At 40.4% G+C, this 24929-nt stretch overlaps 1 pseudogene; it reads left to right on the top strand.

The window, feature by feature from the left end:
• LOC133976659 (activin receptor type-2A-like) overlaps window positions 1-24929 on the top strand; it is a 56063-nt pseudogene extending 31134 nt beyond the window's left edge.

Below are 24929 nucleotides of genomic sequence, written 5' to 3' on the forward strand. Positions count from 1 at the left end.
GAGCAAGTCGAGGGCGGCTGCCACTTCCTTTTGGCTTTTATCTGATGACTGTGTGAGTGTTGAAAGAGAGAGAGAGAAAGAAAGAGAGAGTGTGTGATTGTTAGTACACGTGTGTGTGTGTGCGTGTGTGTTTGTGTAGGAGTTATTTTATTAATATTTTTCTTTCATGTGTTGTGCGGTGGCGAGGGGAACAGAGAGGAAGGAGAGGACTTTGTGTGTGTGTTTGTGTAGGAGTGTGTTTGTGAGCATGCTTTTTAGAAAACATCACCCCCCCCCCCCCCTTTCTGTCTTCTGCAGTAAGTGCATGGAGAAAAGTGTGTGTGTGTGTGTGTGTGTGTGTGTGTGTGTGTGTGTGCGCGTGTGTGTGCACTGATTTACAGTCTACACAACAGAAAGAAAGGACACGTGTGTGTGTTTTGTTGTTATTTTCTGTCATTGTTTTGAAACTTCCACTTCCTGGTCCTCCGCAGTAACGAGTGTGTGGAGAGGAAGGAGAGTCCAGACGTCTTCTTCTGCTGCTGTGAAGGCAACATGTGCAACGAGAGGTTCCTGTACGCCCCCTAACGCGCCCCCGCAGAGCGAGACGCACCATTCAACCGCCTACAGTACGTACACACTCACACACACACACACACACACACCAACTTTATTATATTTATTTAAATCCAGCAGCAGAAACAGGGATTTTGAAGGGAGGATAATGTCTGTTTTTTTACTCACTTTAAGAGCAAAATGGGGTAAAAGAGAAGAAGTAAAGACTCTACTTGTGTCCGATAGTGTGAAATACATTAAAACCAGAGCACGTCCTTTCATAACGGAGCTTCTTTATTGTCCACTTCAATAAGAAGTGTGAGCGAGAAGCCGACTGTTGCGTAATGTTTCTGCCATACGATTACATAATGTATTCTTCTTTCACTTAATATGGTTTATAATGTAAAGAGCCCTCTGTCGCTCCTCATAGTCTGAGTTAAAGAGGAGAAGTCTATCGCTCTATCGCTCTATCACTCTATCACTCTATATCAAGGGAAACAGACCAGTAAAAAGATGGAAGAAAGGAGGGAGGGAAGAAAGGGTGAAAGGACAGATGGATGAAAGGGAGGAAGGAAAGATGCAAGGAAGGGCGGAAGGAAGGAAAAGAAGACAGGAAGGAAAGATGGATGGAAGGAAGGAAGGAAGGAAGGAAGGAAGAGAACACAGGAAGGAAAGATGGAAGGAAGAATAGGGTAGATGGAAAGATGGACGGAAGGAAAAGAACACAGGAAGGAAAGATGCAAGGAAGGGCGGAAGGAAGGAAAAGAAGACAGGAAGGAAAGATGGATGGAAAGAAGGAAGGAAGGAAGGAAGAGAACACAGGAAGGGAAGATGGATGGATGGATGGATGGAAGGAAGGAAGGAAGGAAGGAAGAGAACACAGAAAGGAAAGATGGAAGGAAGAATAGGGTGGATGGAAAGATGGATGGACGGAAGGAAAAGAAGACAGGAAGGAAAGATGGATGGAAAGATGACGGAAGGAAAAGAAGACAGGAAGGAAAGATGGATGGAAAGATGGAAGGAAGGAAAAGAAGACAGGAAGGAAAGATGGAAGAAACAAAAGAAAGGGTGGGCCAGATTGGACTCCTCGACAGGCTGCATCTTTCTTTCTTTCTTTCTTTCTTTCTTTCTTTCTTTCTTTCTTTCTTTCTTTCTTTCTTTCTTTCTTTCTTTCTTCCTTCCATCTGACCTTCCGTCTTATCTACCTTCCTTCCGTCTTGTCTTCTTTTCCTTCCTTCTATCTTTTTACTGACCCACATGAGATCACATTGGACTGTATGAATGAAGATGAGTGTTATAACAATGGAGGGACTCTGAGGATGCGGGGGGGGGGAAACACATCATACATCTCTCTCTTTGCCGCCGCCTCATAATATTTCATGTGCGTTCATCAATCAGGCGCCACTTCTGGTGTCACTCGTCACGGTCGTCACTTCACACTCTTGACGGCCAAGTGTTCATCCAACGGGGCCGCTCTGTCTCTTTCTATCGCTTTAAATGTGACTCTCTGTTTGGAACCTGCAGACAAACCCTGTAGAGCAAAAAACTTCTCACAATCTCTCTTGTAAATGCCCTGAGAGCTTCCTATGATGCAGCTGGTACCCCCCCCTCTACCCCCCACCCCTCCACCCTGATGGCGGTGTACACTCTTTGACAGCAGCGCCCGAGTCGGACTGTCACACCTTGTGATGGGAGGACGGGCTGAGCCAGCAGGCGTCACCCCTGCAACTCCTGCAGGGGTCGGACACAGTTCAGAGCTCTGTTATTTTTGGCAGGCGGATTACGTTATGTCACGAGATGGATTTGCTAATCCTGCTGCTGCTGCTGCTGCTGTTGCTGCTGTGTGTGTGTGTGTGTGCTGGTGTGTGTGTGTGTGTGTGTGCGTGCATTGATATTATCCCTAAGCACAGTGGCAGTAAGCTGTAAGCAGAGTCAGTGCTGCACTTAGAGATGATGTAGCACAATGTCAGGCAATCAGGCACACTGTTTCCTATCTTTTTTTCCTTCTTCCTTTCTGTTCTTCCCCTCATTATATCCCTTTACTTTCATTTATATGTGCCAAATGTATCTGTATAGCACTTTTAAGCAACAAAAGCAATTCAAAGAGCTTTACGTAAAACATAAAATGCATCGAGAGAGGATATAAAAAGTGTTAAATTGGAAGTAAAATTGAACTAAAAGAGAGTTTCCCTGTATAAAAAAGTAAAGTTTTATCCTAATTTTTCCTCTGTCTTCTTCTCGTAGCCACCTCCAACCCATTCTCCCAGAAGCCTCAGCTCTTCAGCACGCTGCTTTACTCGCTGGGTCCCATCATAGGCTTGGCCGCCGTCGTCCTCTTCTCCTTCTGGATGTGGAGACATCACAAGTTGGCGTATCCGGCGGCGCTGTCCCCACACATGTAAGTCCTGCCAGCGGTAAACTTAAGATAAAATAAAATAAGAAATAAGAAAGACTTCATGAACACTCTTCAGCACCTCTTCTTCTGTCCTGTTGTCTTCATGTCACGTCTGGTCCACGACCGTCATCGCTGCTGTGGTGTCACCTGTCAATCAAACCTGCTTATGGTGTCTTCTTTCTTTTTAAAGTGGCTGTTTATAGTTTGGTCTAGTTTAGAGCTGAGGTGTCAAACATACGGCTCGTGGGCCCGTTGGATAACTTTGCAAAGGGTTAAAATTACAGAAAAATAATTCAAATTTTTCACCACAAATTTCTTTTACACTGGAATTTAATGACTTTTCCTTAAGTGGCCCAAAATGTAATGTAATTGCTACACATTTTTGGCTTTTTTGTTGAATTAATAGTTAATCGTTTTAATAAGATTGTTGTCTTATAAAGAGTGTTAAAAGTAGTTAAAGTAGAGGATTTCTTTGTAATTTTGTCCCTTTTATAAGTTTCAATGAAATACATTTAAATAAGTATTGCTATGTTATATTTTCATGTCTAAATTGAAAATAGGACATGATATTGTGTGATAGTAGTGGTGTAAAACCTAAAAGAATACACTTTCTCTGCTCTCTGAATGTTGTCAAGCAGCTTTTGTGCAAAATAATAGGTAAAAAAGCACATACTATATTAAAACTGCTCATTTTTCACAGTAAATAGATGGCTTATTTCATTAAATATAGCATATATTTATATTATTTGTAGGTCTGTCCGAGGTCCTTGAACTAAAATGAGTTTGACACTCCTGCTTTTAGAGTTTGCCCTTTAATTGCAAACAAAGGAAGGTGTTTAGAAAGTAGAAAACTCAAACCCGGTCAGTTTGATCCAGTTTTTCTGTGAGCTGAAAGAAAAATTCGGCCTTTTCTGACCCGAACAGCAGAGCAGCAGAGCGAAGGTCAGCCAGAGTGAGCTCACTGTATAGAAAGTTTACATTCAGATAATTGCTTTTTCAGGGTTTTTTTCTTCTTCTTCTTCCTTTTAAAAGTCGTATTAAAAAGGACGAGATGAGAGAAGTCCTGGTTCTGTCTCTCTTTATTCCCCAGACTCAAACACACACACACACACGCACACACACACACACACACACACACACACACACACACACACACACACACACACCAGACTGTCAGGACTTTAATTTAAACCACACACTTTGCGTCACTCCGCTTTTAATCACACAAAAGGTGCTCTGCCTTTTTAAAACACTCCCAACGTTATAAGTGCATATTGTGCCGCTCACGTAAGAATAATTGTTGTTAAAACAGAGCTCTGACCCACATCTTTAATGGTGCACTCGTTCACCTCTCATTACTCCTCCTCCCTCATTCACACATAACACTTCTCTCTCTCTCTCTCCTTCTTTATCTTCTCCCCTCTTCTTTTGTGGCTTGCTAAGTCATAAAAAAAACCCCTCATATGTACAGTTGTGATGATTCACATGTCTTCACTTGACTCACAGAATTTACTCAGAGGCCATTTGTGCCACCTTTTTTATTTTAAAAGAAATGTCATAAGAGTGCGAACAAAGCTGTTCTTCTAAAAAAAAATCTTGATTAATTTATTTTTTATGATCCTGAGGTGGTTTTAACCCAGCAGCAGCAGCAGCAGCAGCGGCAGCTATAGCAGAGAGAGAGAGAGAGAGAGAGAGTGAGAGAAAGAGAGGGAAAAAAGAAAACCCATGCAGAGCTTTCCACCGTATGGAAGAGGAGTCAGGGGCCTCTGCATTATTGATGAGCTTTATATAGGCAAACAACTAAACACAGAGATGCTTGCAGCTCTGCTCTGAGGATGGTGGTGGGTGGGAGGAGGATGGGAGAGAGAGGTTGGTGGGGAGTGCGGGGGAGGTAGAGAGAGAGAGAGAGAGGAGAGAGACATGCAATTCTTTCAACTTAGTTACTGTATTTGCACAGTGCCAAAGCATAGCAGGGAATAGATATATATATATATGTGTATTTAAAAACAAGACAATAAGGGTACAAACACTAATGTGCATTGGAAAAACACCGCTTATAAAACACCTGGAAACATATAAATGAATAAATAAAAGATGTGTAAATTAAAAGCATGATCACGAGAGAAGAGAGAGTGGATTGGATAATGATTGATGAAAAGAAAAGCATTGATAAATAGAAAGATGAAAGCATGCCGATGTGTGTATAGCGGCGTGTGTGTGCATGAAGGACGGGAGAAGGAGAAGGAGGAGGAGAAGGAGAAAAAAAAGGAGGTCGCTCGCAAAGAGGAATGTGTTTAAAAATCAGGAGGGTGATGCATTAAACCCCACCCGCCCCGCCACTTGAAAGAGACCTAAAACAAACACAGGCGTGTATCTGATATCCAGGGCAGTTTCATCTGGCTTCTGTAGCTTGTAATTGATCAGTATTTTTGGATGTGATATGGAAAAAGCAATGGAGAGGAGATGCATGGAGGCAGCACAAGAAGGGGTTTATTTATATCTGGGGTTTTTTTTAGGGGGGGGGGTGTTGGTGAAGAATGTTTTCATGTTGCACCACAGGCTGTATTAAAAAAAATAAAAAAAGGGGGAAAAAACAGCAGAGGTGACTCCACAATCAGTCAAACAGCACACTCTTGCAAAGTCATTGAGGACAGCTTCTAGCAATTCTTGCACTGTTAAAAGTTAAAAAGAAAAAAAAAACGACACCACAGGTTACTGACTCGCCTGATTAAAGCAGAATAAACAGCGTAAACTGTTTAAAAATAAACGACTTAGTTATGAGTGTTATCGATCTTCCCAGCTCGACAAACTATTCCTTTAAGTTGTTCTCCATTTGAATAATTTATCTAGATCTTTGAAACAAGCTTCAATCAAACAATTAATACAGTACTAAGCTCAGCAGGAGGAGTTGTGGCGGGAATTCAACCTTGATAACCATCTAGTCTAGCGTAGCCTCGTTAGCTGCGGTAGGAAACAGACCAAAAACTTGCAGAATACCTGGCTGTTGTTAGATCCATCCATATCGAGTTAAAAGAAAAGTCTAAATTTTATCATTCAAGTTAATTTTATTGCCCCAGCCTTGAGTAATACTGGACTTAATTTATGCTACATGACGTAAATCAGTACCACATTCATTAGAGCATATTGTACACTACTTAATATAGATAGCTATGGTCCTCGAGGAGTAAAGTCTTTAGGAATAAACAAGTAAGACATTCAGAGTTATACCAAATACAGGACACTTAATTACACGGTCACACAACGGGGGACAAAGACTTGCATTGACACTCGTCACACCACCGATGGGATTTCTTGTTTTCTAGGAAATTACTTATTTAAAGCTCGTTTTAGCTGTAGGAACAATGCTGTTGCTGAAACAGGCCTTTCTGCACATGGGCCAGAAGGAAAAGGGAGGGGGGGGGGGGGGGGGGGGGGGGGGGGGGGTAAAGTGTGATTGTAGGATCAGGCATGAGGCGCCACAATTGGGAATACCAATGAGTTTGCAGGCTAAGAAGTGGCTTAATAATGATTGAGAAGAAGAAGAAGGAGGAGGAGAAGAAGAAGAAGAAGGTGGGGTTTGACAGGCAGGTGGTTTAGTTTACAGGTTGCTATGGCTGGGTATTGTTTAAAAAAAATTAGGATACCACTACCAATCCAAGTATTCTTAAAGTGATACCGATACCAACTGAGTACTTCACTCGATACCCATACTTTAGAGCGGTTAGGTGGCATCTAGACATAATCTGGCAACATAGGACATCTTAATCCTCTGGTTGTTAACAGCGTTGATACTGGTCACCACACACTCCGATTTTTAGACAATTACATTTACGGACTTGTCTTGGTACCAAACTCGATGCTTTTAAGGGTGCGGACTGAATTGCCCAAGTCCAACCAAATACTAGGGCTGTAGAGACACTTTATAGCGTTTAGGTGGCATCTTGGCTGCTGAACTGCGAAGAGCGCTAACTCAAATTCACCACGACTTTACCACCACAGACGGGTCGTAGCTGCTGTGGCAGTGGACCAATCACATGTCGCATTAAACCCAAGAATGCTTGTGTTAATTGGCTGTGAGCTAGTCCGTACAAATAGTCATATTTTATCGCTCTGGGTGCAAAAAGGATTGATTGCCGGTATTGTTTCGATCGTACTTGGTATCGATTTATTTCGGTTGATACCTTAAAGGTTTCGAGTAGCGATACCCAGCTCTACAGGTAGAGACAGGTATTGCCACATTGTGCTTAAATGGGGATCTACATATTTGAAGTAGAGGGTAACATGGTTGTCTGGGTCATGTGTGATTGTGAGTGATTTACAGATCAGGGATGAGGTGATAAAAATGGGGAATACCAATGAGTTTGCTGTTTTTGGCGACTCTAAGCAGATGACTCCATCCAAAAGAAGTGGCTCAATAATGCTTCAGCACATGAGAAGAACAAGAACATGGGGTTGGATGGGGCAGGTGGTTTAGTTTACAGGTAGCTGATACCTTTTAATGGTGAGACTTGGGGTAATGGACCAGCGTTTTGGGGGTAGTTCTTTTAGTTTTTTAGATGTTACGGCTGAGAAAAGTGCCATTATATTGTGTTTAAATGGTAAAAATGGATCTGAAATGTAACTGAGCAGTGCGAGGATGATGGTGTCACCTGCATATTTGAAGCAGAGGGTAACATGGATGGACTTTGACAGTGGTTTGTATGGAAGGTGTAGAGAAATGGACTGAGCCTGTACTGAGAATAATGGTGGGCGACTGCTTGAAATGGTCTTCATGTATTTTTAATATCACCTTAACCTGTACTTTTTAAAGCTTTCTATGTATATAAATGGAAAGTCATTGAAATCGTTGGTTTTCCCCCCTCTCTCTGTTCTCCGTCAGCATCTGCAAGTTCGTGCCAACTACATTTGCGCCGGGTCCTTTTTTAAACGGCAGAGCTCTGCATCACACTGTGCGCATTTAATCTAAATCTCTAATTAAAAGGAGTAGTAATGTGATTATGTCATAAACAAGCAGCTGCAGACTCAACACAGCCAAAGGACAAAGACGTACAACATATACACAATGTAGATTCCTCGCTTTCTTGAGTAACGCTACACTAAATATTTATATTATATTAAAGTGTTTATGATCCAGAAACTTGAGCTGCTTTTTTATAAAGTGAATTCAAGATAAATACACAACAGAAAACACTGATATTGTGTTATTTTGCACATTCCCGACATTGAATTTAGTCTCATTTTTTATCTGCGGTTCATAATCAAAGGTGGAAAAAAGAAAGAAATACATCAAAGTTCAGTAAGTGCATTGCATCTACTGTATTAGACTTTCTTTCTTTTCTAAGGTAATAAACATAACATCTGCATGATTCAACAGTAATTATTCCACTTAAAAATTATTAATGGATCCATTATCACAGCTGTGGTTCTCTTGATGTGTTTTTTTTTTTTTACAATGCGAGGCAATGAGGAAATTAGACTGAACCAACCTCAATGAAAAGATCTCTTCTTCTGTACTTCCACATCCAGTTGTGAGGTTTATTTTGGGTGGAGTTCTCACATTTCATCACCAAATTTACATTTTCTTGCATTCGTATCTTATTCAAAGACTCTCCAATAAAAGACGAAAGAGAGAGAGAGAGAGAGAGAGAGAGAGAGAGAGAGAGAGAGAGAGAGAGAGAGAGAGAGAGAGAGAGAGAGAGAGAGAGAGAGAGAGAGAGAGAGAGAGAGAGAGAGAGAGAGAGAGAGAGAGAGAGAGAGAGAGAGAGAGAGAGAGAGAGAGAGAGAGAGAGAGAGAGAGAGAGAGAGAGAGAGAGAGAGAGGAAAAAAACGGCACCCCAGCAAAGACGTAACTTTATATCCACGCTGTCATTATGTCATTATGACCGCGGTCTATCACGGACTGCATATTTGCCACCAAGCCTCCATTATTCACACCAGAGTGCCAAGTGGAGGCAAACTGGAATTGATTCTGTCTGAGTACACAGACCCACAGCTTTCACACGGAGGGGCCCCCCACAACGCTGCAGCACTTAAAACACCAGTCTGGGACCTTTTTTTTTTTTTTTTTTGGACCCTATTTTCTCATCTTTAATCCATCTCAGGGATCGATTGGTCAATTGCTTTATTACTCAGCTACTCACACACTCTTTGTTTGTCTTGGGAGATTTTGCTGCTTTCCAAAGAAAAATTCTGCCCCTTTTTTTCACATGTTGGTTAAGAGATTAAAATTTCATGATGTCAAGCAGTTGTGATTTCGACACTGCTGGTTGTGCAACTGCAGCTGTGTTATACACATGTGTTGCTGTGTTTGAGTGTTGACAGATGAAAAATGAAATCTGTGAGCGATGAACAGCTTGAGAAAAGAAGCTGCTGTGTTTTATTTCTTGTTTTTTTCGTGTCTTCGGGGATCGAATTCTTTTTGTCTCATCGCTTAATTCAACCAACATTTCTTTGTCTTCCACGTGGCAGCATATCAAATATTTAAAGCCTTTCTTTGGTAGCCAATATTTTCTTGATTAACTGATTGGTTAAGTCTGTAAAATGTTGATTTTATAACGTCGAGTCAAAAGTTACATCAGTTTATTATCAGTCAAAAGTTACATCAGTTTATTATCCTGTTTGACATTAAATCGTAACATCTGATCAAATATTTTGCTTGAAAAATGACTTTAAATTCATTTTCTAATCAAATAATCGACTAATACTTGCAGCTTATAATGTCGTTTACCAAAAGTTTGAATCAAAATGTTTAAATTTCCTAACGTAGGGCATCAAAAAACGCTCCAGTGTCTCTTTTGAAGCTTGGATTGACTCTAGTAAAAGAGCATTTTTTATTTAAGGGATTGATTTTATTCTTTACTTTCTTCACCCGACATACTGCATGTAAGATATAAGATAAAACATCCCTTTTATAAGTCCCACCATGGGGGGAAATTTACATCATTGCAGCACAAAAGTGGATAGTACAAAAGCAATAGTCTCACATTATGATTATTGATACTGAAACCAGCAAATATGTCTCTAGTGTGTCTTTTGAAGGTTGCATTGACCTCTACTTTGGAGCATTTTGAAAGGATATAAGATCATTTCCTTCACCTAACATACTATATCTGTGTCTCACATTATTATTACTGTGGATACGTGTGAATACGTTGATGCATCTGCACTACTCATGATGCTGTTGGGCTCTGCAGACTTTACATTCATGTTTGTTTCATCATCTTTTGTCCAGTTTTTTCTCATCATATTTAAGTTTTTCCTACTAAAGAGCATCATTTAAGCTCCGTCTCGCTTCTAGGATCAGTGTGGGATTACAAACGGACCTTCATGCGTCCTTTAAGTAGCTTTTGGAGTAAGCAGCATGGTTGAAGGAAGTTCTCTAACCCTGCCTCTATTTCATCCACTAACCCGACACAGAAAAATAGCAAATAATTCCTCCTCTGTTTGCTTTCTTATGTTCCTTTTTTCAACAAGCACGCCTTTCACATTATGGTGGAGGTAAGAGCAGTTTAATTGAAGTTGAAACACTTACTTACTTTTACCCACCCACACCTTTTTATTTTTTTTTCTCATTTTGGGGTTCAGAGCTTGGTATGAATCCTCCACCTCAATAATCCCCCCCTCCTCCAGATCACCATTTTATTTTATTTTTTTTTGGTTTATTTCGCCACCGCTTGTTTACTCGGTTCGTTACACATTTCTATCTGTTGTTATTTTTTTGGGGAGGGGGTTCTGCTTGGGTTTATTGCATGGATGAATGTTTTTTGTGCCCCCCCCTTTGCTGAAAATGTATTGTGCATGGGTGGAAAGTGGCCAACGTGGCTCCGAATGCAGCCCACCCTTCCCCCCCTTCTTTTTCTTTTTCTTTTTTCTCTCTCTTTTACTTCTATGAATGTCCCACCTGTGATGTTTATGTAATGCATTGTGTATGATGTGACCCAGTTTTTCCAGAGTGGTTAATTTTTCTAGACCCTATGGGCTCACCACGTTGTGCAGAAGAGAGACGGAGCAGTAGGTTGTTTTAGGAAACTGAATCCGGCAGCGTTGCGGTTTTTACCATCTCATATGCAGACTGAGGAGGAGTGCGGATACATTTTTGCATAAGTAGGGAAGCGTTCGCCTCTTACCTGGAACACTTTTTCAAACCCGGAGAGTGTAATGACTTAAGTACAAGAGTGGTATAAGCCTTTTGCAAATGTTACTCTGGCTCAGAATTGATAAAATTGGAGTTGAAGCACGGCTGCAGTCGCTTAATAAAACCCAGAATCTCTGAGCAACAGTGGACTTGACTTACCTTCATTTAAAGATCAAAACCTCACAGCTTAGATTGGCATTTTTAATTGGATGAGTGTACTTACGTTCACCTAAACCCTAGGAACCAAAAGAGAGCCAGACTTTTTAAAGGACTTGTTCTGGCGGTAATAGACGAAGGTGTAACCCGATTAGGGCACGAGGAGACGATGGAGGGGTTGGGGGAAGAAATGCGTGAAGCAGCAGATTCTGTTTTCCTGTTTCCCTGTGGTGTGCTGACTAAGTGTAATGCACCCCCCCCCTTCGTTTGAGGCCACGGCGCCCTGTGATCGGACAAGGGATCCGGTGACTCCCGAGGGAACGGCCTGGCGTTGCATTGCCTCGCTTTACTTGCTGGGCCCGGCCCTTCCTTCGTCAGGCCACAGCCCCTGGAAGACAGACGAGGAAGCAAAGCAGACACAAAAGAAAGAGAAGAGTCCATCTCGAATGCACGGGAAAACGTTCTCGGGAGTTGATGATTGCAGCAGCAGCAGCGCCGAGGATCAGACCATCACCATCAGCCTCCATCAGTCTCTGTTGCCAAGCTCATAACTGTGCAGGAATTTGCGTCGGTATTCAGACTCCATCATAATTTGCGTTGCATCCTTGAAAAATGTTGCTGTTCTTTCTTTTTTTCTTTTTCTTTTTTCTTTTCTTTCTCCTCCTCATGCACATCATGGTCAGACTCAGTATCGCATATTTCACCCGGCAGCACAATGAATGGACTCACGAGGAATTTGTCTGGGTGACATTTGTGCAGACTTACTGATGAGCCGAGTCGTAACGTAACAGAGAGCAGAGCAGACACACGAGAAGGAGCAAGAAAAGAATGTTCGACTCTGACATTAAACACACAAACTTTTGATTTTTATGAAGGACAAACTCACAATTATCTTGTGTTGTTTGTGATCACTTGCTAAAACATTACATACATGAGTTTATCTTTAATACTAAGCAGCAGAATCGTCTCTGTCTGTATGATGAAACGCTCTTCAGATCATTTTCTCATCTGAATCATGAACTGACTTTAAAATGACTCATTCTGCCGAGCAGTAATTGTTCTCGGGCGCATCGTCTCTGCACACTTTGCATTTTAAAACAAGGCCGCCCATGTGATCGATTTCATCTTCCAAATCATGATCAGACTGGAACTACGTTTAATTTCCAAGCACGGTGAAACATTAAGGAATTAGTCTGGAGACGCTGACGTTTGTCAGATTAATAATCTCTTCAATTAGTAATCTTAATGAAATGAAAGCAGCAGGATTAGTCCTTTTAATTGGGTTTTTTGGCAGATTTAAAGACAACTCACATTATCATTTTAAACAATAACAGCATGGGGGGGGAAACTCTTAAATAGCCTGTGTTGCCCCATTTTCATTGAGAACAGGTATATCTTTTTGTTTTTGATGACTTTTGGGACAAAAACTAGAATACACACAGTGTTTATGAGGGTTAAAGTGACATTTATTGGTGTGCATTCCTTTTGTTTTTGTTGCTTATAGTGTAGAAATGTAAAGAAGGGATGCAGAGTTGAGGTAAAGGTCTAAACTTCTCATTACACCTCCAAATTTGATTATTCTTATATTCATATTCAGGATTCTTGTAATAGATCAGCAGGCAACAGATATATAAAAAGACTTAAGATATCCAAGAGTAAGTATATAGAGACCTTCACTTCAATATAAGCCTGTAAGAAGTTTATATACTTCTAATCACATGCTGCTTTATTACCGATGTAACCGATAACAGCTGCAAGCTTTGCTCTCAAACTCTCCCAACTGTTCCTGTTTTCTCTTATTCTGTCTGCCGCAGCAGGTTATTATTAAAAAAAAAAAAGCCCAAACTGAGAGAAACTGGATCTGAGTCCATTCAGCGTCAGTTATTACAGGCCTGCCCAAGTACATTCACACACTCACACACACACACACACACACACACACACACACACACACACACACACACACACACACACATATATACAAGGGCTGAAATTACAGCTGGTCAAGCACCAAAATCCTTGGAGTAGAGTGGATAAATCAGCAGGGGTCATTCACCACACTGCAAACTTCTTATAAGTCCAATAGAGAAATAGAGAGAGCGCTTGTTTCTGATTATGAGCCAATGAAATCCTCATGTGCACAAAACGGCAAAAAACCAGATGTGTTGAAACATGTGTGCGAAACCATAGATTGATCATTTTGGTGAGTACAGCACATTCTCCGTGTTTTTTTAGGGTTTTTTTTTTTTTTAAACCAAGGTTGCCAACTCGAGAACTGTTTGGTTCGCTCTCTGTAATCCAACCTCAGCATCGGGTGGGTCATTTTTTTTTTCCCCCTCCGTCATTTGGCCGGCGTTCGGTGTGAAAGCAGCGTGTAGAGACAGCAGGTCTGTCTCACAGCTCTCTGTGAGAGGAGAGGAGGAGGAGGAGGAGGAGGAGGAGGAAGGGGGGGGGGGGAGAGAGAGAGAGAGAGGCTTTAAGCAAACACATTGCTTCACACCTGAATCCTGCAGTCTTATTTGGACTTAAAAAGCTTCTTTATTTAAATTAAGACGAGTTAAAAAACTAAAAACTAAACTTCTGCAGCTTATACCTCAAATATGTTCACTACTTCAACATCCACTCAGAAACCAATTAGATTGGATGAAGCTTTGAGTCTTTTTGGTGACATTTTAAAACAAAGAATAGACAAAAGAAAATATTAATTTCCCCCCTTAAGGAACAAACCTGCACACCTGAATCCTGTATTTTCTTTTTAACCTCATTTTCGGACTTATACACCTTCTTTTTTAACATTAAGAGGAGGTAAAACTTAACTTCTGCAGCTTTTACTTCCAATATGTAAACTACTGCAGCATCCACTCTATATTAAATGAGATTGGGTGAAACTTTGAGCCTTTTGGGGACATTATAAATATAGAATAGACAAACAAAACATTCATTTCCACCCCTAAAGCAACAAACCTATAATGTAATAACATTTTTTTTAAATCCTCTTGCAATATAAAGCTCATTATTGGCTTGACTAGAAGTAATATCATGCAACTTATTTGAATTAAACTACCTGATTACTAGTTTTTCCATCGTCTTGCATGCAAGTTTGGTGTTTTGATTAGTTTTCTGAGCTAATTTCCCATGTGATGACATATATCTGCTACCTGAATGCCAAACAAGGCTCATTTTGTTTTCACTTCCTCTTGTTCTTACACCGAAATCCTCTTATCCCTCTTTAACCGGGGGGGAGAAACTGTATATCATAGTGTACTAGAAGGCATTAATAGGATCTAGAAGGAAAATAAATCTCAAGCATTTTGTGGCAGTAGAAGATTTGTGTGTGTATGTGTGTGTGTGTGTGTGTGTGTGTGTGTGTGTGTGTGTGTGTGTGTGTGTGTGTGTGTGTGTGTGTGTGTGTGTTGTGTGTGTGTGTGTGTGTGTGTGTGTGTGTGTGTGTGTGTGTGTGTGTCAAAGTTCACGACCCAGGCCTCGGGATTTCAGCTTGATAAAAATCAAACCCATAAACGCTGCTAAATGATATACAGTCAGCTTCTGTTGCCACAATAATCTTGTCAGAACAAGCGATAAAACATTTTTTTAAAAAGCCGAAGCCTCTTGTCCTCCTTTTTTTTTTTTTTTTTACTGCTGATGCGGTTAAAGGCTTTCTTGGCTTTGGCTTTGGCCTGGTAGCGCTCGTTTTTCACAGCCCGGAAGACTTGGATATCAGGTTTTTTTGGGGGGAGTGGAGTTGAGTTGAGGGAATGGGGGGGGGAAACTTTGACGGTAAATTAAACAAGAGGTAATCCGCCCCGTTCCTCCCTCCTGTTTATTAAATATCATCCGTCAAAACCTTCCAACTCAAAGCTCATTTTTATGGGAAGTTAAATTCAGATTGACAAGCGTGCACTGCTTCTTCTTTTTCTTTAGGGGGGGGGGGGGAGATATTATTATTATTATTATTATTAGTGTTTGAGTGGCTCCTGTTGAGGCCCTCCGGGGGTTTGCTCTGGCTTATCGGGGCGAGGCGCACACCTTTTCGGTTCAAGTAAAAACATGACGGCAGCGAAACAGAGAACGTTGGAAGTAAAGTTGAGATTTTTACAGCAGCGTATATCTGGTTTCATCAAAGGCCAATCCGTCATGTGTTAGTCTTTCTCCTCTACCTTTTATCCTCTGGAAATGTGACTCCCTCATTGCATGCTGTTTTAACCTTCTCTCTCTCTCTCTCTCTCTCTCTCTGTCTCTCTCTCTCTCTCTCTCTCTCTCTCTCTCTCTCTCTCTCTCTTCTCTCTCTCTCTCTCTCTCTCTCTCTCTCTCTCTCGCTGTCCTCCGCTCAACCCCTCCCCGTCCTCCTCTGTGAAGTCACATGTGAAAGTGATCAGCTTAATCCCGATCACCAGCTGTGTTTAACCTACTTTTTTTTTTTTAGATTTGGAACACTTGGCTTCCTCGCTTTCTCTTTTTGTTTATACGGGATTAACGTAGACGCACAACACACGCGTGAGGTTTGACCTGCCAAGCTTCAACACAGTGGACACTAAATCCTTTTAATGTATTTCACCATTTAATCTCGCTTTCATACTCATTCATGTGCCTCTTGCTCAGGTGTTTAGTAAAGAGTTTAATATGTTTCCTCCCCCCGTCACCAGATTCAAACTGGCAACCGTCCAGTTTACAATCCTGCTTCTGTAAACTCAAACGAAGGCAGCCCTTAGAGGTATAATTGAATTTTAAATTAATTAATTCAAACCCTTGCTTGGGTAAGCTCGTGTCCTCAACTGCCAACAAACGTCACACTAATAATAGGCGAACTTTAAACACACTTTACTTTAAAAAAAAAAAAAAAACCTCTTTAACAGTCAAATAAAGCGAAAGTACAACAAGAAAGTGACTAAAAAAACAAACAGTATGTGGTTTAAAATAATGAAATAGGAAAGCAGCATCATATTAAAAAGCCAGTCTATAAATGTGAGCTGTGAGATGTGATTTAAGATGTGGAGATGATAGTGATTCTGCTGGTCTAAGCTCCTCAGGCATGTTGTCAACGGAGCCAAAAAGCCCGGTCACCTTCAGCTCTAAGCCAACGCTATTTTAATGCTCTGCAAGAAAAAAAAAAGAAAAAGAAAGAATAAAGAATAACACTGTCCTTTTCTCTCTCTTTTTTTCCCCTTTGTCCACCTTCCTTCCTTCCCTCCCTCTCTTTCTCTCTGTTTCTGCAGGATCCCGGTCCTTCTCCCCCGTCCCCCGTCATGGGACAGAAGCCGCTGCAGTTGATCGAGGTGAAAGCTAGGGGGCGCTTCGGCTGCGTGTGGAAGGCGCAGCTGCTCAACGACTACGTGGCCGTTAAGATCTTCCCCATTCAGGTATTTAAATGAAGAAGCGTCGATGGATTTTGAGCGTTTTTAGAGGATTTAGAAATCAAATTAGGAAGCTCATGGTAAGGCATTGTAACATAAAAGGTGAAGAAGAGGTTTTATTGCTTATATAAAGTTACGTAAGTTACACATTAGGAGGTTATATCTGATGTCAGACCTTTAAGATTTTGCTTTAACATGTTACTGAATACATATATTGCTGGGAGGAAAGGAAAAGATGAAAGGAAGTAAGGAAAGAAGGAAAAGATGAAAGTAAGGAAGGAAGGAAAAGAAGACAGGAAGGAAATATGGAAGTAAGGAAGGAAGGAAAGATGAAAGGAAGGAAGGAGAGATGAAAGTAAGGAAGGAAGGAAAGATGGAGGGATGGAAAGATGGAAGTAAGGAAGGAAGGAAAGATGGAGGGAAGGAAAGATGGAAGTAAGGAAGGAAGGAAAGAAGGAAAGATGGAAGGAAGGAAGGAAAGATGGAAGGAAGGAAGGAAAGATGGAGGGAAGGAAAGATGAAAGTAAGGAAGGAAGGAAAAAGCTGAAAAAGTCATGAAATGTAATACTTCTCACCTATCTTACCTTTTTTTCTTCTACAAGTTATATTCAAAGTTTTTGTTAATAAAGTGGGGAACAGGTAACGGGGAATAACATCTGTGACTCTCCGCCTTGGTTTTTTAGGACAAGCTGTCTTGGCAGAACGAGTACGAGATGTACAGCGTGAGCGGCATGAAGCACGAGAACATCCTCCACTTCATCGGCGTCGAGAAGAGGAACAACAACCTGGACCTGGAGCTGTGGCTCATCACCACCTACCACGAAAAGGTAAACACACTTTATTTCTTCATTTCTTTAGTTTTTAATTATTTTTTTGGTTCCGAGCTTTTGAACTCAGTCTTATATTGAATGTTTTAATACTATTTAAAGTGTTATAAAGAGATGAAAGGGCTAAAAGAGCCTGTTTTTAATGCATAGGCTGCTCTGAAGGGCCAGTATAAGATCAATACAGTGTTTTTTTAACTTTAAGTGATGCAAAGATATTCCAGTAGAGCCCCAGGATATAAATATAGATCTGGATATGTGCATTATTATTTGTTATTTTGAGGGTTTTATATCATTATGTAGCTTCTCAGTACTGAAAAGTCTAATATGTGGTCAGAGTACGCATGTTTTAGTGTCAAAAACAAGATGAGATGTTCCTTTATTAGTCCCATAGTGGAGGGAATTTACATCATTGCAGCAGCAAAGTGGAGAGTAAAAAATATAAAAAGAGCATCAATAGAAAAGGATAAAGAATAATAAATAAATAATAAGTAAGTACACAAGCAAAACAAAGACATTAGTAGTAAAAAAAACACTGTACTGTATTATGTATAGGAGGTAAAAAGCCTTTTCCCCATGTTAGCTCATGTATGTTTCTGCAGGATGACGTTGCTACATACAAACTCATATAAACCCCTAAATGTCCTAACCAGTAGCCACAGAGATGGACAGAGCGCTCACTGTTGCTGCTACTAAAAGTTAAAGCTTTTAAACGTCTCCAGATCAGAGCAGACTGCCGTGTGACTCTCAGGTGTTACTCGTCTCTCTGCTCCGTCTGGTTGCATTTAGAAACATCTCACACACTCAGACTCAGCACTGCTCTAACATACAGCAGGAGAATATATTAAGATACTGTCAGCCAACTGTGTGTGTGTGTGTGTCTTTTAGGGCCCAACTGATACAGTTTTTTTTGGGGAAGATGATATATTGACATGTATATTAAATAATTAAGGAAAGGATCAGATATACATAAAAAGCTGCCTATATAACTTTAAAAATATATGTAAATTGGTGCAAATCGGACAACATATGCACTGATACCAACCAGTATTGGGTGATAATAATTAGGCTCTAATCTCTTTTAATAAATAGATGCAAGTAAAGCTAATCCACTGACTGAAAGGTGGCAAAATAAAGGTCCTGATTGTGATTTTGCACCTCGTTTCTAACGTTAAATTAACCCTGAACATAACAATACAGAGGGAAGAGTTCATCCTTATATCCAAAATAACAAAATCAGAGTGAAGAACACGTGTTGTAACAACTCTACAGTGGGTTATTTGTAGAATTACACCAGAAGGAAGAAGAATCCTACATCCAACGACTCCCAAAAAAAAAGATAAAAATAACTCCTGTTCATGCGGACTGCGGAGTAGAGTAGAAATCAGATTACTGACCAGCTGCACATAAACACGTGTTTCACAGTTAGCGTGTTACTGCACCGCGTGTAAACACATTCTCTGATTTCTCGGCCGATTTCACCCACTAACCAGGTTGTTTACGTCCATGTAAACACGCCGATTTGTTTTGTAGGATTTAGTGGTTGTAGTGTAGCGTTTCCAGCCTGCAGGCAGGAAAGAAAGGAGCAGCTAATACAGATGTTGGAACTGTGGAGAAAACACATTATATAGATTGTGTTTGGCGCCTTAAGAGCTCCTTTTGTAATTACAATATATTTAACACTTTTTTAAAGCTTTATCAGGCCTTCGTCATGCTTCACTCACCCTTCCCAACCAGACTCTATGTAGCATTTAGTGGGGGGGGAGGGGGCTTTTAAGTGCCTCTGTGTTTTGAGGGTCATTACCGACGAAGTGGAGAGCAACTCTCCTACGCTTCACTTGCTGGAATTTTTTTTTTTTTACTCCCTCAGCCTGGCCAAGACTTTGAATCAAGTGTGTGTGTGTGTGCTAAAGAACCCCCCCCCCCCCCCCCCCTTTGCATGAATAAAGGCTAAAAAATTAAAGGTTGTGATGAAGAGGCTTAAACCAAACAATACAACTCTCTGTAAGCCACTTAACCCTGCAGCAGCTCCACAAGTACTCCTCTTGATTTTGTATATATATCCTCACCAAGTGGAAGAAATGTGGAAAGCAGCGTCTTAAGAGGATTCACAGTGATATGGACAAGTTATTGCATCTTGATATTAAAGCCAAATATCTTAATATCAATACGATATATGTGCAGCAACAGTGAAAATGAAGCTTTCTTAAACAAAACAACATAATAATACCAAATGGACATTACAGTGCAGTTACTAAACAGACCAATAAACTGTCTTAAGCTGCAATTAAATTAAAAATAAAACATTTTTCTGCAGCTTCTACTTTGCAAACAGTCACTAAACACTAAACTCTTCATCATAAACTCTTGATATCGCCCCATGTTGTTGCTTTATGCAGTATTAATATCTTGCATGTTCATATCTAGATATAGATATGAACGGCACAACTTAAACTTTGACCCACAAACAGCTTTTTTCCTCCTCAAGGTGTCAAAAAAACATATTTAACCCTGCAGCAGGTCCACAAGTGCTACTCTTGGTTTGTGTATATCTGCACCAAAGTGGAAGAAATGTGTTTTTTTATAGAAAGCAGCAAAACCTTGACGAATATATGCTGTAATTATTTTGTAAGCAGGCGTCTTTAGAGGATTCACAACTTAACTTTGACCCAGAAAGAGCTTCAGAGTCTCCTGACAGCTGATTTATGCCTTTTATGTAGTGTTTGATGCATCCTAGCAGCAGCAGAAGTAGCGTGCATGCCCCCCGAAAAGCTACGTTCACCTGAAATACTCCCCTCACTCACACCTTGGACAATTCATAGATTATTAATAGCTGTCAGTGTGTGTTTTGCCTGATTGGTCACATCATTAAAGACACAGGTACACTCATATCCAAACACAGGACAACTGGCCTTATCAGAGAGTATATATATATATATTTATTAATACTTCTGTAGGAGCGTTCTGCCCTCTAGTGGTGACTCAGTGAAACTACACCTGTCTTTGGCCCTTAGCAGACATGACCTTGTTTCATATTGACATACATTATGTAAGAACAGAGATGTTGCGTAAAGGATAAGGAGCAGAAAGCAGATGCAAGGCTTGAAATCTTGTCTTATTTTAGTTGTTCATGGAGCCAAATCTACTATTATATGTTTATATTATCTTTAATGCAACATTTAAATGATTATATTTAACAGAAAAGGCTTTAAATGGCATCTTTATCTACATATATGTGCTTTTTTATATGTTTAGGTAGCAGAAAATGTGTAATAAACTGTAAATTAGAGCAGATTTTGACTGATTAAGAGCCCTCCCTGATAGATTTAGATTAAACAGCACAACAACAACAACAACAACAACAAGTAGATGAATGAACAGCATTTATCACGGCTGAGTTAAAACACCAAGAGCAGGAAACGTGTGCAGTGGAGTTGGCTCGGTGACAGAGGTGACCAAAAGGACATCGCTGTGCTACGGAAAGCACTTTGACAAAGTACCGCACACATAAAATTATTATTATTATTGCTATAAGAAGACATCCGAGTGGTAGTAAATATTATTTATCACCCTGAAGTGAAATGTCAACCTCTAAAAGTTACATTTTCTGGGTTTTTTCCATCCTTAAAGTTTCAGTTATATATATATTTTTTCACAATGAAGCAAACTTCAAGCTTTACTGACTTCCTACCCATTATGGATATTGCCGTTACCGTGGAAACGCTCGCTCCAAAAGAGAAGAGTCTCATTGTAAATCAGCCCATCAGCTAAATACTATTATAAGTGTTATTTATTTATTCTTCTTCCTGTTGAATCATTTCATTTCATTATCGCCCACATCGCTGGATGTGTCGAGTAGGAAAAAAACGTATTAAATATGTTTAATAATTGTGTAAAATTAAGTTAAAGATGGAGAATTAGACAAAAATAAAAACATATGATGAGAATCAAGGAGAAAATTAGTAAGTTTCAAATCAAATAAAGCAATTAAAGTAGAAATTTTGACATTTTTACTCAGCTTTTTTGGTTTAAAGTCGACAAGAATGATGTTTAAATATCTGCACACTCAACACTTTCTTCCTCCTCTCTTTCTTCTCCTCTTCAGGGCTCGCTGACAGACTACCTGAAGGCCAACGTGGTGTCGTGGAACGAGCTTTGCCACATCACCATGACGGCGGCCCGCGGCCTGGCCTACCTGCACGAGGATATACCAGGACACAAAGACGGACACAAACCCTCAGTCGCTCACCGGTACGCTCCAATATTCTAATGTATTATCATAGTTAACATCATCCTACACTCATGAATCAACATTAAAGGTGTTTCCTGTCTTTCTTTTTGTGTTTTTTAGGGACATTAAGAGTAAGAATGTGCTGTTGAAGACTAACCTGACAGCTTGTATAGCTGACTTTGGCCTTGCTTTGAAGTTTGAGGCGGGAAAATCAGCAGGAGACACACACGGACAGGTACAGTACTGACCTTTGTTTCTGGACTGACAAAATATGGTTGTAATGGGGACAGTTTTGGAGTTTTAGGTAGTGTTAGAGTCACTGTTATTAATATCAAACTGTGAAGATACCTGACAGTGCCTGTAGGTGGCAGTGTGGCCCACTTTTAGGAAACTTTAGAGGTTTTTAAACAGGCCTGGAAAGACTTTTTAATTGAAAATATCATGAAAATAAGGCTAAAATGACTAAAAAAATCAATGTTTCTTTCATCTAGTTTTACTTCAAGAGAGTCAACTTTGCTTTCACTTGAATATGTTAATGGTTATAAACATGCTGATATCATGTTTCAGTTTGCTGTATCTGCCAACTAAGCAATAACAAGGCCTCGATGTCAAGCATCACTTTTCGCCGTCTCAGCCCGTCTTTTTCTCGCTGTGTCATCATTTTTCTCCCTTTCTCCCTTCCTCTCTTCCTCTCCTCTCTCTCCAGCTGATGTTTGATTTTCCTCTTCATGTCTGACGCTGAACTTTAACCTCTATTAACTTTATGCATTGCCTTTTTTTTTTTTAAGGTGGGAACGCGGCGCTACATGGCTCCCGAAGTCCTGGAGGGCGCCATTAACTTCCAGCGAGACTCCTTCCTGCGTATCGACATGTACGCCTTCGGACTCGTCCTCTGGGAGCTCGCAGCGAGATGCACCGCTGCCGACGGTCAGACCGCAATCACTTCATTTAATAGTATTATTATTATGGTTATTATTATATTACTCCAACAGCTTAATTAACATGCTGCGCTGTGTGTTAACAGGCCCCGTCGATGAGTACATGCTCCCGTTTGAGGAGGAGGTGGGGCAGCATCCGTCTCTGGAGGACATGCAGGAAGTCGTCGTGCATAAGAAACTGCGGCCCTGCCTGAGGGACTGCTGGCAGAAACACATGGTGAGCAAAGAGACAATGGGTTTAAGTCAAAGTAGCAATCATGCAACCTTATTTATATAGCGTCAAATCATAACAAAAGTCATCTCAAGGCACCTGCAGTCTAATTATCTACAAAAACTGTCCGATGGTGTGATTTTGAAATGGTTTCGAAACAGTATAACAACTAAACTTTGACATATTAACTCATTTTCCTCTTCCATCTTAAATTTAGTTAAAATAAGTCATAATTTCTGTTTAATTTTAACTCAAAAATGAGGTATAGGTTCATTTAAATGAGGTGTATTGACCATCATTTCTAAAAAATCTGTCCTTAAAAGAGCGTCGCTTATCTTCCATGTGTAGGTAAACTGCTGAGTGTTGATCTGCGGAGTCGATCTATGTGTTTGTTTGTTGTCCTCAGGTTCATTTTGACACAGGAGTACAGCAGGTGTTCACTCAAAAATTAGGTATAGGTTCATTTAAATGAGATATATTGACCATCATTTCCAAAGATAAGTGTAAAACTTGTGGTAATAAGTTGGAATGACGTCGTCTTAAAAGATCTAAACACAGAATTGGATGATAATTTAAACCTTTATGCTTTATAAACAGTTAAACCAAACCTGGTAGATTTTGACCTGGGAAGACAACTGGAGGGTTAATGCATTTATTCAAAGTGTTAAGATTATTTTCTACTCTTTAGGAGCATTTCTAGAACATAGTGTATCTTTAAAAGCTCAAATTAAACAAAAAGAGACTCTGAACTCGTCTCTAAAGCTGGTCAATTTTGACCTTTTTTCAGAGATGATTATCTTATTTGTATTTAATGTATTTATTGAAAGTGTTAAGATACTTAAAAAAAATGTTATACTCTTTAAAAGCATTTCTAGAACATAAATAAGCACGTATTAAACAATAAGAGCCTCTGAACTCGTCTCTAAAGCTTTTATGAAATATGTACATTAATGTCCTGCTGAGTCTTGATCTGCGGAGTTGGCTCCTGGTTGTAGAAATCAAAATGTGCTCATATTATTTGTACTTTGTGTATTTATTCAAAGTGTTAAGATACTTTTTCTGGAATTTTCTGGAACATAGAGTATCATTCGAAGCCCAAATTAAACAAAAACAGCCTCTGAACTCGTCCCTAAAGCTTGTGACTGACAGTAACGTTGTACTTCCTGCTCCTCCTCAGGGTTTGGCCATGCTGTGTGAAACCATCGAGGACTGCTGGGACCACGAGGCCGAGGCTCGCCTGTCCGCCGGCTGCGTCGAGGAGCGCATCGGCCAAATGCAGCGCCAGGCTCCCATCATCGGCCCCGAGGAGATCGTCACCGTCGTCACCATGGTGACCAACGTGGACCTCCCGCCGAAGGAGTCCAGCTTATGATCCATCGGCCGATCAACCGACACCGGATGAGCTTGTGGAACCGCAATCGGATCAACACGAGGGGGACGAACGGCCGACCCTGGTTGGTCGGCATAGTGGGCTTTTCTTCTTATTTACGTTTTCCGGGGTTTTTTTGTCTTGATTTTTTCTTCCTTTTTTTTTTTTTTTGATTTTTTCTTTTAAGTGCGGGCCGCTACTCGCGTTCAGGAAACAACCCCCTGCTGCGCCCCCCCCCACCACCACCTCACCACATCAGTTGATCTCCACCTCATTTTGTGTGCCTGAGGATTTTTAACGTTTTAAAAACAAACGGTTGATGATTGAGAAAAAACAAACAAACAAAAACAAAAAAACTGCAAAACTTTTTCTCATCCCGAGCAAAAAAAAACCCAACAAAACGATTCAGGATATTTTACGACGGCGACGACGACGAAATGCTGGGACGACGACACTCAAACAAACACTTTTATCATGTATTGTTTTTATACACACACACACACACACACACACACACACACACACATATATATATATATACAGTATATATATATATAAAGGAGGACGACCTGTTCTCTATTCTGCTCGGTTTTCTACGGAGAGAGGAAATCTTGCAGAGGAAAATTTCACCGAACTCTCAAAAGTTGCATTTTAGTGTAAAAAGAAAAAGAAAAAAAAAGACGAGCACCCGGCTCTCTCTCTCTTTCTCTTTCTCTCTCTCTCTCTCTCTCTCTCTCGCTCTCTCTCTCTCTCTCTCTCTCTCTCAAGATACATTTGCTGTTTTTTCTC

This window comes from Scomber scombrus, chromosome 24, assembly GCF_963691925.1.
Source record: "Scomber scombrus chromosome 24, fScoSco1.1, whole genome shotgun sequence".
NCBI classification, from domain to species: Eukaryota; Metazoa; Chordata; class Actinopteri; order Scombriformes; family Scombridae; genus Scomber; species Scomber scombrus.